The sequence below is a fragment of the Hemitrygon akajei genome, chromosome 10 (assembly GCF_048418815.1).
Source record: "Hemitrygon akajei chromosome 10, sHemAka1.3, whole genome shotgun sequence".
In the NCBI taxonomy this organism is placed as follows: Eukaryota; Metazoa; Chordata; class Chondrichthyes; order Myliobatiformes; family Dasyatidae; genus Hemitrygon; species Hemitrygon akajei.
In genome coordinates this window covers 154,170,382-154,186,448 of record NC_133133.1, presented here as the reverse complement: position 1 = coordinate 154,186,448, position 16,067 = coordinate 154,170,382, and positions in this window count along the sequence as shown.

Below are 16,067 nucleotides of genomic sequence, written 5' to 3'. Positions count from 1 at the left end.
ATCCTCGCACCCCTTCATGCACTGTCTAATCACAAATCTATCAACCTCTGCCCAATGACTTGGCCTCCACAGCTTCCAGAGGCAACGAATTCCACAGATTCAACAATCTCTGGCTAAAGAAATCCCTCCACACTTCTGTTCTAAAAGGACATCTCTCTATTCCTGGTCTTAGACTTCCACCATAGGAAACATCCTCTCCAAATCAAGTCCTTTTAGAATGAGGTCACCCTTCATTCTTCTGCATCCCGGTGAGTAGAGGCCCAGAGGCATCAGACCCTTCTCATATGACGAGCCTTTCAATCCGGAATCATTTTTGTGAATTTCCTTTGAACCCTCTCCAAAGCCAGAACATCCCTTCTTAGATAAGGGACCCAAAACTGCTCACAGTACTCCAAGTGAGGCCTCACCAGTGTTTTATAAAGCCTAAACATTACATCTTTGACTTATATTCTAGTCCTCTCTAAGTAAGTGCTAACATCGCATCTTCCTTCCTCACCACTGACTCAACCTGCAAACTAAACTTTAGGATGTCCTGCGTGAGGATTTTCTGTTGTAAAACCTTGCAATTGATTCACTTTAACTTTACACTATGGGCATGTAATCTCCAGAACTCTTCTTCCAAAATTAAATGTCCTGCTTTTCCTGTGGTGATTTCTGTCCTGCAGAGAGTTGTGGACACAGCACAGCACATAGTGGAAACCAACTTTCCATCTGTGGGCTCCGTCCATACTTCTCGTTGTAAAGGAGCCAGCATAATCAAAAACTCCATACATGCCAAACATTCTCCCTTCTCCACTGGAAAGAAGATTCAAAAGTCTGAAAGAATGTACCAGCAGGACAACTTGTATCCCACTGTTCTAAGACTATAGAAAGGTTCCCTAGTACAATAGAATGGACTCTTGACCTCACAGTGCACCTCGTTATGATCTTACACCTTATTGGTTATCTGAACTGCACTCTGTCTATAGCTGTTACACTTAATTCTGCATTCTGTCTTTGTTTTACCTTGTATTGCCTTAATACGCTATGTGATGACTTGTCCTGTATGAACAATATGCAAGAGAAGCTTTCACTGTACCTAGGTACATATGACAAGAGTAAACCAATCCCTGTTCAGATTGCTTCCATGATGCTCCTCCTCAGCTTTGAGCAACCGCAGGCCATAGATTTGGTACAGTTTTTTTAAAGAGACTTTGAAACTGACCTCCAAGTTCTTTCTCTGTCCTTCTGGTAATCCCTTCCCATGACGGAGCCTGGCCTTTAGTGTTTGTTTCCGGAGACTGATGGTGATCATGCGTGCAACGTGACCAATCCTCCAGAAATGAGAGGATGACGTCATCGTTTTACTTCCCTAGCCAATTGATTTGCTGGATTTATTGAGTCTTCAATAGCAAAACTTCTCTAGTGCTTTGATATGCCTATTCATGATTCCAAAGTATGCAGGAGGGTAGGGATAACATCTGCTTAGTAAACCCTAAGCTGGTGTTGTGTTTGAGGTCTTGGACTTCAAATGTAACACTTGAAGGTTATGCTGTGTCCACAGCTCTCTGCAGGAGAGAGCTCACCACAGAAAAAGCAGGAAATTTAATTTTGGAAGAAGAGTTCTGGAAATTTCTTCATCCATGTTGGAACTCTTGAATGGACCTCTTATATGATAAGATGGACTCTTGAACTCACAAACTACCTCGTTATGATCTTGCACTGTATCCATCATCTACAAGGCACGTGAGGAGTGTGATGGAATACTTTCTACTTGCTTGGATAAATACAACTCCAGTGATTCTTGAGCAGCAAACAGCTGGATGGATAACCCATCAAGTTGCTTAAGCAACCATTCCCTGCACCACTTGTACACAATGGCTGGTGTGTGTACCAATGGTAAAAGCGTATCGCATTTATTTCTCTGATCTACATCATCAGCGTTGGCCAAACCTATGACCTCTACCATCAAAGTGGCCCAGCGCAGTAGACAAATGGGGACATCATTACCTGCAGGTTCTCCTGCAAGTTGCAAACCATTCTTATTTGGAATTATAACTCCAGTATTTCATTACTGCTGGATCAAAATCCTGGTATTTCCTGTCCAAACTGGGTAAATAGCTTCACCACAGGACTACAGTGATCCAAGGAGCAGCCCACCACCAGATTTTTAGAATGGGTAATAAATACTGACTTTACCAGTGGAGTCCAGATCCCAAAGAATGAATTTTCAAAATTATTGCCGTCAGGCTGGTCTCTTTTCTTCAACATGGTCATAACTACAATGTTTCTGGGGTCACGTGGCATAAGAAAGATAAAGACATGAGGGCATGAATTGGTGCCAGAAATGCTTCTCTGCCATACTTTAGCACTTCAGGAGGAGGTTTATTTGTCCTAGATGAAGACCTACTTTCAGTAATTGGATGGGTGGTAAAACAACATACCTATGCAATACAGAATTATACTTATATCCAAGACATATCACCAATTTCAAAAAAAAGTTTGAAATGTTCTTTTCTAAAGGCAGTGACTTCTTCACTGCCTTTGCTAAGCTCTCTTCCACTCTTGGCTCTAACTTGACTGTGACCCTGGAGTGTTGAGCTGGAGAGTCCATGTACTTCATGGTTAGCATTTACCTGCTGGATCTTCTCAGTTCTTTAAGTCTTTTATTTTTTCTCTCTCTCTCTCTCTCTCTCTCTTAGGACATAATGGTGTTTCTGGCCCAAGAACACTTTCCATTTATGATTAATTTGTTTCTGGATCCCTTAACTACTTTTATCATATCTCTCAGTAAAGAAGACGAGTCCCTCCACAGATGTTACTCATGGTGGACTGAAGGGCAGACCAGGCACAATCAGCACACTATGGTTTCTTTTAGTCAACATTCAGCAAGCTTTTCATAAGATGCTCTGTAAACAGAACTTTATTTACAAGGACATTGAGTTCTTCAACACTGATTTGCCTCTGATACCATTACTATTTAACTGACAGTTTGATTAGGATGACAGTGAATGTTAATAGCACTGGTCGTGGCTGTATCTAATCGATCCTTCACTCAAATGACTAGCCCAGGGTTTCCCAACCCTTTTTAAGCTATGGACCCCTACCATTAACTGAGGGGGCCATGGACCCCAGGCTGGGAGCCTCTGATCTAGCCAGTTGCAATACCTGGAGCAAGGATGCTGGTTTAAGGCTTGTACACACTTAACTGATGAAACAGGGTGGTGGTTATAACTGGCCCATGTTCCAAACATGTTGTTGGAAGATGGACTGTAATGGAATTTGCACTTGTTATTCTCTCCGGCCCAATAACATTTTTCCGGAACTTCATGCCCTTTCTGACTCTGACACTGCATTTACCAAAGACAAGTGACTTGTCTCCTGCTGGAAATTGACCAGTGCCAGAGCAGGTCTCCTCTCTGGGCTCATCTGCTGCTTCTACGTAGATTTGGGCAAAATATATTAATGAATGTAATGCATGGGTTTTTTGTTAGTGTGCTGAAACATAGGAAGAGGAGTAGAGAGTGGCAGTTTTTTGAAAGGTGGCTGTGGGATACCAGCAACTGTATGGTCTTGACAGAGTGAAGCTATAATTCTGAGCCGGGGAGAGTCCATAGACAGCTGGGAACTGGTCACTGCTGAATGAACGTTATCACACATAAACATGTGAAGAAATACTCACAGGCATCTACAAAAACTGATCTCCTGGTCTCCTCCCTCATTCTCCTCCCATAATCCACTCCTCCCTCAGACCTACACCCCCAACCCTCTCCCCATCAGTCTCCTCCCAGCCAGACCTTTCCCTCTCACCAAATGGTCTTCCTCTAAGTCTACCAAGAGATGTCTATAGTAGTTTTCTCCAGTACTGAGAAACCCCAACAATAGAGCAAAACTGGAGCGAATTTTATGATCTCCCATTTTATCTGAGGATGAGCTCCATAGCAAAAGTTTTTTTTTACCCTAACATTTACATTCACACACATGCATACATACACATTAGGGTGCATATACACATGCATGCTCACACAGAGTTAACCAGCTATAATTCCATCCAATCTTTCCTACTCTCCCTCAAACAACCTTTGACATTCTACCTAGAATAATAAAAAAAAGAGGTTATTGCATGTTCTTCAGCTCATAGTAATTGGAAATTTGGATTATCACCCTTCTCCAGCCCTGTATCTCTTTCACCAATCAACTTCCCAGCTCTTTACTTCACCCCTCCCAGTTTCACCTATCACCTTGTGTTTCTTCCTCCCCTCCCCCACCTTCCAACTCTGACTCCTCATCTTTTATTCTCCAGACCTGATGAAGGGTCTCGGCCCAAAATGTCAAGTTTACTCTTTCCACAGATGCTGCCTGGCCTGCTGAGTTCCTCCAGCATTTTGTGTGTGTCACTTATCTCTGTTTTATTGGTTTTTCCCACCAATGTGTTGAATTCTCCTCTTGTTTAGCAGTTGAAACAATGGTTAACGGATTTCTGAAAGGTCTGTAACTAATTTGTTAAGACCAGAGGAGCAATTGATTATGACTCAAACATTTTCTGTGAGAAGGCTCTTTACTATGCTGAAAATGCAACAGTAATCATTGAAGATAATGACAGGGTATTGGCATAATCATTAGGTTCTTGGATAAAGATTCGTCAAGCTTCAGATTTAACAAAGATCAATGAAGAAGATTGTCCAATTCCCATTTTATCACGATTCTTCTGATGAGCTGTTCTGGATGCCAATGGTGCCTGCCTGAACCAAACACTAACATGTCTATCAAATAGGGATCCTACAAGCTATAATGGAATTTTAATGGTGCATTGAAGACAGTGTGAGCTGTGGACAGCCTACTCAGTAAAATATGGAGTGGCACGGAAGCAAAGCAAGATAAATTAAAAATATTTCTGTAGATCTCAGGGGAAGATTATATGTGAACACAGACCTGAGGCCCTACTGGTGCCTTGAGGGTATTCAGCCCCACACTATTTTCACACTTTACTGTCTCATTTTCTAAATTAAAAATATATTGAAGCAGGATTTTTGAGCCAACCTACAAAGCATTGTGCATCTTGTAAAGTCAAAAGAAAAATTCTAAAACCTGTCAACAATTTACTAAATTAAAAACCAAAATTGTGAAGCTGAAAATGCCCCGCTAAACTTAGTTGCTGGAGAAGAATGGCACTTGTAAGAGAAGCTACTGTGGTGCCAACAGTCACGCTGACTGAGCTACAGAAGTCAGTGGCTGCAACTGGAGCTGAAGTCCATGGCTCCACAATCTCCAAGGCCTTGCACGAAAGGGATATTTATGGAAGAAAGGCAAGGAAGATGCCCTGGCTAAAAAAAACGCATATTGTTGCCTGTAAAGACATTGCAAAGCATCGCTTAGAAGATACTGTAAAGATGTGGAAGAAGGTCAGATGAGACTAAAGTGAAACATCTTGGCCTCAACACTAAGTAGTGCATGTGATATAAATTTAATACTGCACATCAGACAGATAGCATCACCCCTACTGTAAAGTATGGTGGAGATAGCATCTTGCTTTGGGGATGTTTTTCAGCAGCAGGGACTAGAAATCTGGTCAGTATTGATGGGAAGATAGAAACATAGAAAACTTACAGCACAATACAGGCCCTTTGGCCCACAATGCTGTGTCAAACATGTACTTACTTTGTCAAACATGTACTTACTTTAGAAATTACCGAGAGTTACCCATAGCCCTCTATTTTTCTAAGCTCCATGTACATATCCAGGAGTCTCTTAGAAGACCCTATTGTATCTGCCTCCACCACCATCGTCAGCAGCCCATTCCACACACTCACCACTCTCTGCATAAAAAACTTACCCCTGACATCTCCTCTGTACCTACTTCCAAGCACATTAAAACTGTGCCCTCTTGTGGCAGCCATTTCAGCCCTGGGAAAAAGCCTCTGACTATCCACACGATCAATGCCTCTCATCATCTTATATGAAAGTTGCTGAATACAGAGAAATCCTGGTTAGAAAGCTGCTAGCCTCTGCTAGAAAGTTTAAACTGGGGAGAAAGTACAATGTCCTAAAGCACATTGCCAGAGCAACCATGGAGTGGCTTCAAATGAAACAAACCGATGTTCATGAGTGGCCGAGTCAGAGTCTTGATCTTAACTTCATCAAACATCTCTGGCAAGACCTCAAGATTGCTGTCCACCACTGCTGCCCAACTAACCTGGCACAACTTGATCAGTTTTGCAAGGAGGTATGGGCAAATCTTGCTCCATCACATTGTGCAAAGCTGGTAGAGACTTATCAAAAAAGACTAAGGGCTGCAAGCTGTGGTTCAACTAAGCACTGAGCAAAGTAGGATGAATATTTGGGAAGTGCTGACACTTGCATTTTTGAATTTTTAGTCTTTCATGCTCTACACTTTTTTCCTGTTTTGGGGGCTCTACTGTGAAAAAAAAAAGAGTGTGTGATTCACAAATTAAAATTCTCAGCTAAATTGAGCAAAATCCATACTCATCTATGTGAACAAAGGTGTTGGGGCTGAATACTTTTACAAGGCACTGTATGATATTGAACAAGGCCAGAACTAGAGAGTTGAGGAGGTCATCTGTGGGCTGGCTACTTGCGCCTTAATGAGGTCCTCAGAGCTTCTACCAAGCAAGCTGGTTAAATTCTATCCATTGTTTTTTTAGAAAATGAGAAGATGAAAGGGAAATAGATTAGTGTATCCCTTGATTTTTTTTGCATGATTGACTATATATTAAGCTTTATATATAAAACCTGCCTGCCATCTTGTGGTTGCCATGAATATAAGCATTGTTTTAAAGGTACTTAAATATTTTTCTGATATTTACGTCAGCTATACAGCATGATTTACATTAGTCACCTTGATAGTGGATTTAAGATTATTACAAAAATAAATACATATTTATGGTTGAAACACATTGAAATTCCATTTTGTATCTCACATTTGATGTTTATATACATTTGCTTACTTCAAGCATTTTACAATTAAATTTTTATTCATTATCAGTTATGAAAACTGCCTGATCCTCTCACTTTAATATACTATTTGTCTAAATACAAGATTATTTTAATGCAAGAAGTATCAGCAACAAAGATGATGTTCAAGTATGAATCAGTACATGGAACTATGACATTGCGGCCATTAGAGACTTAGCTGTTGCAAGCGCTGGAAGGGCTGCTGGACGCTCTGGGGTTCAGATGTTTCAAAAGGTACAGGGAAGAAGGTAAAATGATTAGAGGCATTGCTAATCAGGGACAGTATCACGGCCGCAGAAAGAGAGGACCTTGTGGAGGGATTGTCCACTGAATTACTATGGGAGGAAGTTAGAAACAAGAAAGGAGCAATCACTCTATTGGGAGTACACTGTCAGCCCCATGGGGAGCAGATCAATAGGCAGATTTTGGAAATGTGCAAAACTAACAGGGTTACAAACAAGAGAAAATCTGCAGATTCTGGAAATCCAAGAAATGCTGGAGGAACTCAACAGGCCAGGAAGCATCTATGGAAAAGAATAAACGGTTGACATTTCGGGCCGAGACCCTTCATCAGGACTGGGGAAAAAAGACGAGAAGTCAGAGTAAAAAGGTGGGAGGAAGGTAGTAGGTGATATATGAAACCAGGAGAGCGGGGGGGGGGGGGGTGGGGGGGAGGTGAAGTAAACAGTTGGGAGGTCAATTGGTGAAAGAGATAAAGGGCTGGAGAAAGGGGACAGCAGGGCTGTTATCATGGGTAACTTCAACTTCCCTAATATTGACTTGAACCTCCTTAATGCAAAACGTTTAGTTAGGGCAGAATCTGTAGGTGTGTCCAAGAAGGATACAATATGCAGACAGGCCAACTAGAGGAGAAGCCATACGGGATTTTGTACTAAACAATAAACCTGGTCAACTAACAAATCTCTCAGTGGGTGAGAATTTCAGAGACAGCGACCACAGCTGCCTGACCTTTAGCATAGCCTTGGACAGGGATAGAAGCAGACTGTAGGGGAAATGTTTATACGGGTAAAGGAAATTATGATGCTATTAGGCTGGAACTTGGAAATGTAAATTGGGAACAGATATCCTCAGGGAAAAGTACAATGGACCTGTGAAGATTGTTTAAGGAGCACTTATATGTGTTTCTGGACAGGTTTATTACTCCGGAGAGGCAAGGGAAGGATGATAGGGTAAAGGAACATCAAGTGGAACATCTAGTCAAGATGAAGAAGGAAGCATACTCAAAGTTTAGGAAGCAAGGATCAGACAGAGCTCTTGAGAATTATAAGGTAGCCAAGAAAGAGCTTAAGAAGGGATTTGAGAGAGTTAGAAGGGGTCACGAGAAGGTTTTTATGAATAGGATTAAGGAAAGCCCTACAGAATTCTTCACTTATGTGAATAACAGGAGGATGACTAGAGTGAGGCTAGGGCTAATCAGGGATAAAAGGAAACATATGCCTGGAGTTGGAGGAAGAAGAGGGGGTCCTCAATGAATACATTGCTTCAGTATTCACCAGTGACAGGGACCAGGACGAATGTGAGGACGGTGTAGAACAAAAACACAAACATATAACAACTGGGTATTGTACTTACCAGAGTGTGGAATTGAAGAAGAGTTAAGAGGGAGGGGAAAATATTACCAAAAGTTGTAGAAATCTATGTTCATGCCATCAGGTTGAGGCTACCCAGACATGCCATATGCCATTACTTCTCTTCTCCTCAGCTGCCTATCACCTCCCTGATGGCCCCTCCTCCTTCTCATTCGCCCATGGTCCACTCTCCTCTCCTATCAGATTCCTTCTTCTCCAACCCTTTACATTTTACACCTTTCACCTCCCAGCTTCTTACTTCACCCCACCCCCTTCCCCTATGGCTTCACCTATGACCTTTTAGCTTGTTCTCCTTCCCCTCCCCACCTACTTACTCTGGCTCCTTCCCTCCTTCCTTTCCAGTTCAGATGAAGGGTCTCAGCCCAAAATGACAATTGTTTCTTCATTTCTATAGATGCTGCCTGATGTCTTATATCAGCTACTTCCCCTCTGCCATCTGGTTACTGAATGGATACTGAACTCATGAACATTACTTAATTACTTTTTTTAAATTTTGCTCTATTTATTTAACTACATAATATATACTATATGTGTATGTATTTACTGTAATACACAGTTTTTTCCCTCTATTATTATACATTGTAATGTTCAGCTGCCGCAGAGTCAACAAATTTCACGACATATGCCGGTGATGTTAAACCTGACTCTGATTCTGATCTGCTGAGTTCCTCCAGCATTTTGTGTGTGTGTGTTTCTCTGGATTTCCAGCATCTTTGGAATCTCGAGTTGATTGTCAGTGTTAAATATGGGAGCACACAGGAGAGCCTCCTGTTCGATTCATCCTGGGATAAAGCATACACCACAGTTCACCACTGGGAGGCTGTCAACAGTTCCCTTACGCAGATTCAGACACACCCATCACCACTGATTCAGGCAGTACTGGACAAGATGCCCCTCCTGAAAACATCGTTTGCTGGTGGATACCAACCCGGAGTCTGTAGTCTTCAGAGATCACGTAGTCCTCCACAGAAATGCTATTGCTGTTGTGAAAGTCAGGCCCTAAGGTCCAACTGCAAGCATCAATAGACACTCTGCCAGGTCTGTAAGAAGGTAGGACATCTCGACAAGGTGTGCTTCGTTAAGCAAAGCCCTCTGAGCAAATGGCAGATTTCAACCATCGAGTCCGTGTAAGGAGACAGCCAGAACGAAGAAGTGGGCTCTATGTCCAATCCCATGACACGGGCAACCAAAACAACCTCCTTACTCGTTTACCACTCACAGCGGACAACCAGCCCATGAAATTTCAGCTGGATACAGGATCAGCCATCACCCTGCTATGCAAATTATCCTTTTGCCAGATTCCAGAATTACAACTGGCAAACTCAGTGTTGCACAGCCACACTGGGGGTAGTGTGGGCGTGTGTGGTGCATTTACAGCAAAAGTGGTTCACCAGGGGTACATGTTTCACCTGCCTGTGCATATGGTCAGTGGAGGCCAATGGCCTAATTTGCTGGGCAGAAATTAGATTAAAAAGATAGGTGCTGTACTGTATCAACCATATTGGATGGGGGGGGGGGGGGAGAATCCATGTTGAATTTGCTATTACAAAAAGATCAGGTGTTTTCTTTGGGTTAATAGTGGTCTAACGGCTTCATTGGAGTTTGAGGAGAACTTCCAGTCGAAGTTTTACGAGGCTTGCCCAGTGCCGTTGACTGGTGGCCCAAAGGTAGAAAAAGAAATTGATCGACCACAGCCAGCATACCTACAGCTGGCTGTCCAGAAGCAAATTTGCATCAGGCAAGAGGCTGTGAAACAAAGCTATGAAATACACTCCAGGCCACGAATGTACAGTGCCAGACACAAAGTCTACACATACATCTCGCAGGAAGAAAACTGGCTACTGGATACCAGCCGGGATGATCGTGGTCAAGCAGCAGAGCATGAGCTGACAGACGGACAATTTATCAGGTGACATTTGGATGATATATGCCAGCGAACTGACGAGGGCTCCCGGAGAAGTTATGAAAGTGTCCTCTGTTGATGAGGCCAGCATTCCAGTAGATGAACAAATGGATACTTCATCTAGAGAAGAAGGGATTCACAGTCCACTGCCCTTGATGTCATCTAACCAGGAAGGAAGCTGCCTCCCAGCAGCCAGTTGACCATTACCAAGTGGGATGGACATTTCATATTTCTCAGTTAATCTCATTTATTCCTTTCGGCTTCGGTTCCTATCTATTGGGGGGGGGGGGGGTGGGAGGCGGAGATCGATCGCGAGAATGTGGTGAGTAGGCATGCAGACGATTAAAAACGTGGTGAATCAATTGAGCATCCTACATGTGGGAGGCGCTCTCTTTAGGGTGGAAGCTTTCCAGCGCGCATGTTTCGTCTTGGCGGGCCCGGTTCATAGCTCCCACACTGCATATTGCTCAGTGTGCACAGTTACTAACAGGACTCAGTAAAATCATTTAACGACATGACTCCGCTGTCGTTCTTGCCCCACAGACACATAATAGTCACCAGCAGTTATATTTTTTATATTCATGCACAAGATGCAGGTATTGTTGGCAAGGTCAGTACTTAATGCCCATTCCTAATTGCCCAAACTCAAATGCTTGTTAAGCTATTTCAGAAGGCAATTAAGGTTCAGGCACTTTGCTTTGAGATTAAAATCAGATGAAGACCTGATCATGCCAGATTTCCTTTTGCTCACCTTTTTATTCTAGTATTTAGCGACACTTTAATCACTGCAAACGGACTCATCCTAGACGCACAGGCCAGAAGAAATATGCTGCTTGCCAGTCCCACCTCCAAATGCAGATGCAGCCATCTAACCCTACTAGAATTTTGTATATTCCTAGATCAACTCTCTAATGAATACAAACCAGGTCGACCCAATCCCTTTGTAGTGGCCACAGCAGGCAACCCTAAGGATTTGTGACCTCATCACTGTAATGATCACTTCATAGGTGTAGGATACGTATTTGATTCTTTATTAGCAATTAGCAAACATACTATCTTAAAGTGATGAAAGTTAAGCATACCCAAGTGTGAGCTAAGTGTAATTGAGTGTGCAACAAAAGATATGACTTCCTTCGGTCCCCAGCAACAAACTGCAATAGGATAAGCAGTTCCTCACTGCAGGAAGGATGTGGAAACTATAGAAAGGGTGCAGAGGAGATTTACAAGGATGTTGCCTGGATTGGGGAGCATGCCTTATGAGAATAGTTAAGTGAACTCGGCCTTTTCTGCTTGGAGTGACGAAGGATGAGAGGTGATCCCACAGAGGTGTATAAGATGACAAGAGGCATTGATTGTGTGGATAATCAGAGGCTTTTTCCCAGGGCTGAAATGGCTAGCACACAAGGGCACAGTTTCAAGGTGTTTGGAAATACATACAGAAGAGATGTCAGGGGTAAGTTTTTTATGCAGAGAGTAGTGAGTGTGTGGAATGGGCTGCCAACGACGGTGGTGGAAGCAGATACAATAGGGTCTTTTAAGAGACTCCTGGATAGGTACATGGAGCTTAAAAAAATACAAGGCTATGGGTAACCCTATGTCATTTCTAAAGTAAGTACATGTTCAGCACAGCATTGTGGGCCAAAGGGCCTGTATTGTGCTGTAGGTTTTCTATGTTTTTTTTCTTTTTTCAATATTTTTATTGACTTCTTACAAAAAAGAATACCGAGTACAGGAGGATATATATCATATATCAATTACAATATATTTGAATCACATTTATAGTCTCATTACCCCATATTCATGTAAATTAAATTGAATTGTAATATTGAAAAGTAATAATTTTATTATACAAAAAAATCTAAACCCATTACCAAGAAAAGCTGTTTGGTAAAGAAAGAAAAAAGGAAAAAAATCCTTATCATATTGTAAAACATATTATTAGCCAACATCTGTACTTGATAACAAATAGATTTTGAAAATAATTCAAAAAAAGATCCCCACAATGTTAGAAAGTCTTGTCTTGATTCAGAAATTGAAGAACTCTTAGCCATTGAGCATGAGTAGGCGGAGCAACATCCTTCCACCTAAGCAACAATGCCCTCCTAGCTATAAGAGAAATAAAAGCCAAAATGTGCAAATCAGGTGTCTCTAAAATAATATCTCTTCCTCCAACAATACCGAATAAGGCAGTCAAAGTTTTTGGTTTAAAATTTACTTTAAAAGGTACAGAAAAAGTTTGAAATACTTCCTTCCAGTATTTTTCAAGACTCGGACATGTCCAGAACATATGAATTAATGAAGCCTCTCCATTGTTACATCTGTCACAATAAGGAGACATATCCGAATAAAAATGAGACAGCTTATCTTTAGTCATGTGGGCCCTATGGACCACTTTAAATTGTAGGAGGGAGTGACAGCCACATAACAATTAAGTATTAACCAATATAAAAAATCATTCGAAGTTTCCTCAGAAACTAAAGTCTGTAAATCTTGTTCACAGAGATTTTAAATTTTGTCTAAAGGAACGTTTCTTATTCCAAACAACATACCATAAATATTAGATAATGATCCATTATGAAAAGTCTTCAAATTAAAAATTACATCTAATAAATTCTTATCAGGACTTTTAGGAAATGTATGTAATTGAGATCGCAGAAAGTCTCTAATTTGTAAATATCGAAAAAAGTGGGGTTTTGGTAAGCTATATTTAGCTGACAACTGCTCAAATGAAAACAGACTTCCTCCAACAAATAAATCCTGAAAGTATTTAATACCCAGTCTATCCCAATCTTTAAAAATTACATCAGTCATAGAAGGTTTAAAAAAAGTTAGAAAAAATGGGACTTGAAAGAGAAAATCTCAATAAACCAAAGTATTTTCTAAATTGTACCCAAATCCTCAAAGTATGTTTAACTACAAAACTATCAGTTAGCTTACTTAAAAATAAAGGAATTGATGATCTGAGAAGAGAGATAATGGAAAATTTATTAACAGAGTTAGCTTCTAAAGAAACCCAAACCGGACTGTCCTCTAGGTTAATATAATATAACCAAAACATGAGATTCCATATATTGACTGCCCAGTAATAAAACCTAAAATTTGGTAAAGCTAAACCTCCATTCTTTTTTAGCTTTTTGAAGATGAACTTTATTTAGTCGAGAATGTTTATTTTTCCATATATATGAAGATATGATAGAATCAAGAGAATCAATAAAGGATTTAGAAATAAAAATGGGTAAGGCCTGAAAAAGATATAATGTTTCTAAGCAAGAATACGTAACTTATTCCCTTTGCTTTTGCATGACTATTTACCATAATAGACATGCAACACAGAATACAATGCAGATAGAAAACAGATGCATAGCTCCTCCTCTCTCCATACAAGTCCTGCTATCTAGGGAATAAGTCTGTTGAACATACAAACTCTCTCTGTGGCAAATATATTTCTTGGTAATGAAACATAAACTCCACACACTCTACCATGTGCTGTCTCACCAAGTCCCTGTATAACTGTATCAAGGCATCCTTTCTCCTGTCCCATTGCAATCACAGCTAATGATATAGTCACCTTCTTAGCTGCCTGCTCCCTTCTACAATTGCTTTTAGGGATTGAGTACAAAGACACCAAGATCCTCTTATCCATCAACATTTAGCACCTCTTAAATAACCATCCCTTCCTGTTCTACATACCCAGATGAATAACTTCCCATTTATCCATGTTGTATTGCATGAATGCCCATTTGTTTAATCCATCTAGATTCCCTGAAGCCTCATTCTGTCCTCTTAGTAGCACTCAGTTTCAGCTAGATATGCAAATAACTTACAAGAACAAATAGTTCTCCATTTGATGTACTTTTTAATTAAAGCATAACATCCTCATAGCACTAGCACATAGAAAAGCATCTTGCTTTCAGCATAAGTGGTATGCTAATCCTTACCACAATTTATTCCAAATTAGTCCAAAAGATTAAAACTTCTAAATTTAAGACACAAATCTCTGCAGATGCTGGAAATCTAGAGCAACACACAAAATGCTGGAGGAACTCAGCAGGTCCAAAACTGTTCTCAACCTAAAACATCAACTATTTATTCCCCTCCATGGATGTGGTCTGATCTGAGTTCTTCCAGCAATCTGTATGTTGCTCAGTTCTTAAGTACTGCTTAGCTAGAGCTTGGCTTTACCATGGGTTGCTTTAATGCATTTCTATCCTTTTTAAGTAAATATATCATAAAACAATTCTATTTGATCTTCGTCAGCTAACCTCATCAAGAATGAAGGCTTCAAAGAAAGTCAATCTAGCATCTCCTGACATAAACCAATGTTAATTCTATTAGTTTAGATGGGTCAGAATTGGAATGCACATCTGGGATTTCTCACAAGCTGTTCACCTCAGATTGGCAGAAAAGTCAAGTGGAGATTTATACCTAGTATATATGGATTATATAGCAAAAATGCTACAGAATTTTGGTGCCATCTTGTGGCATTAGCTATTTCATCTACTTACAACAAGCCAAATGCAAACGAAATAAGTTTTAAGAATTTAGCTAGAATTTAAATAAAATTCAGAAATCTTTTTATTGCATAATTACATCAGAGCTCTACCAATGCAATTAGCAAAGGCTTATTTGAAGCTTGATTCTTCATTTTAACAAGCATTCTGTAGAAAGGTTTACAAGGTATAAGAAAATCCAAGGAGACAGCAATATTCAATTAATTTGCCAGAGCATTTTTTGTTTAGCTTTGCCCAGATTCTACAAAAACTGGACAGAGTCAAGGTGGGAGTGGGGAAGAAACATTTAATTAAGAACTAAGAAATCTTGGGCATTGGGTTACAGACTCAGCTAGTTTCATCACAGGTTCAACCCTTGCACCACTGAGGCCAGCTTCAAGAGGCGATGGCTCAAGGAGGCAGCATCTATTACTAAAGAACCTCAACATGGGGTCAGGTGGCTTAAGGAAGATGTCTCTACCAAAGGAGGTGTAAGGCCCTCCTTCCCACCTCTAACCTTCAGGTCATCCTTAACTCCACAATCAGGGTCACATGAAGCCATGGGAGCAGTTGGTTCATCACACAAATCCTGGTTATGCCACCTCTTGACGCCAGGCAATCTCTGAAATGTTGAAAATGGCTGGGGTCACCCATCTTGTCAAGACACTGCACAGAAGGCAGTAATAGCAAACTACTCATATAGAAAAATTTGCCAAAGCATCACGGTCATGGATAGAGAAGAGAATGAGAGCAGATGGAAAGACAGATGGAAGATCATGATCGCCCACATTATACACATACTGATGATGATAACAGGGGGTGTATTTTCCTTCTCTGTGTTACTATCATTGGGGAAGTAGTACTGAAGATCCTCAGTCAATGCCTCAAGTACAGCTTATAGTTAATTTACATTGGTCCTTAAGGTTGTTATAGCCAGGGGTGGCAATGGGTATAAGCTCCCATTATCTATTAAGTGCTCCCATACCCTGCATTTCAAACAGCTTCTTACAACTAGTCCAGCTCCTAGCCTTCATGTGTGGCCAAGCTACTAAGCCCGGGAGAACTGTTTCTACGGACAGGAGCAGCAGCAAATGCAGGCTACTGGTGCTTTAA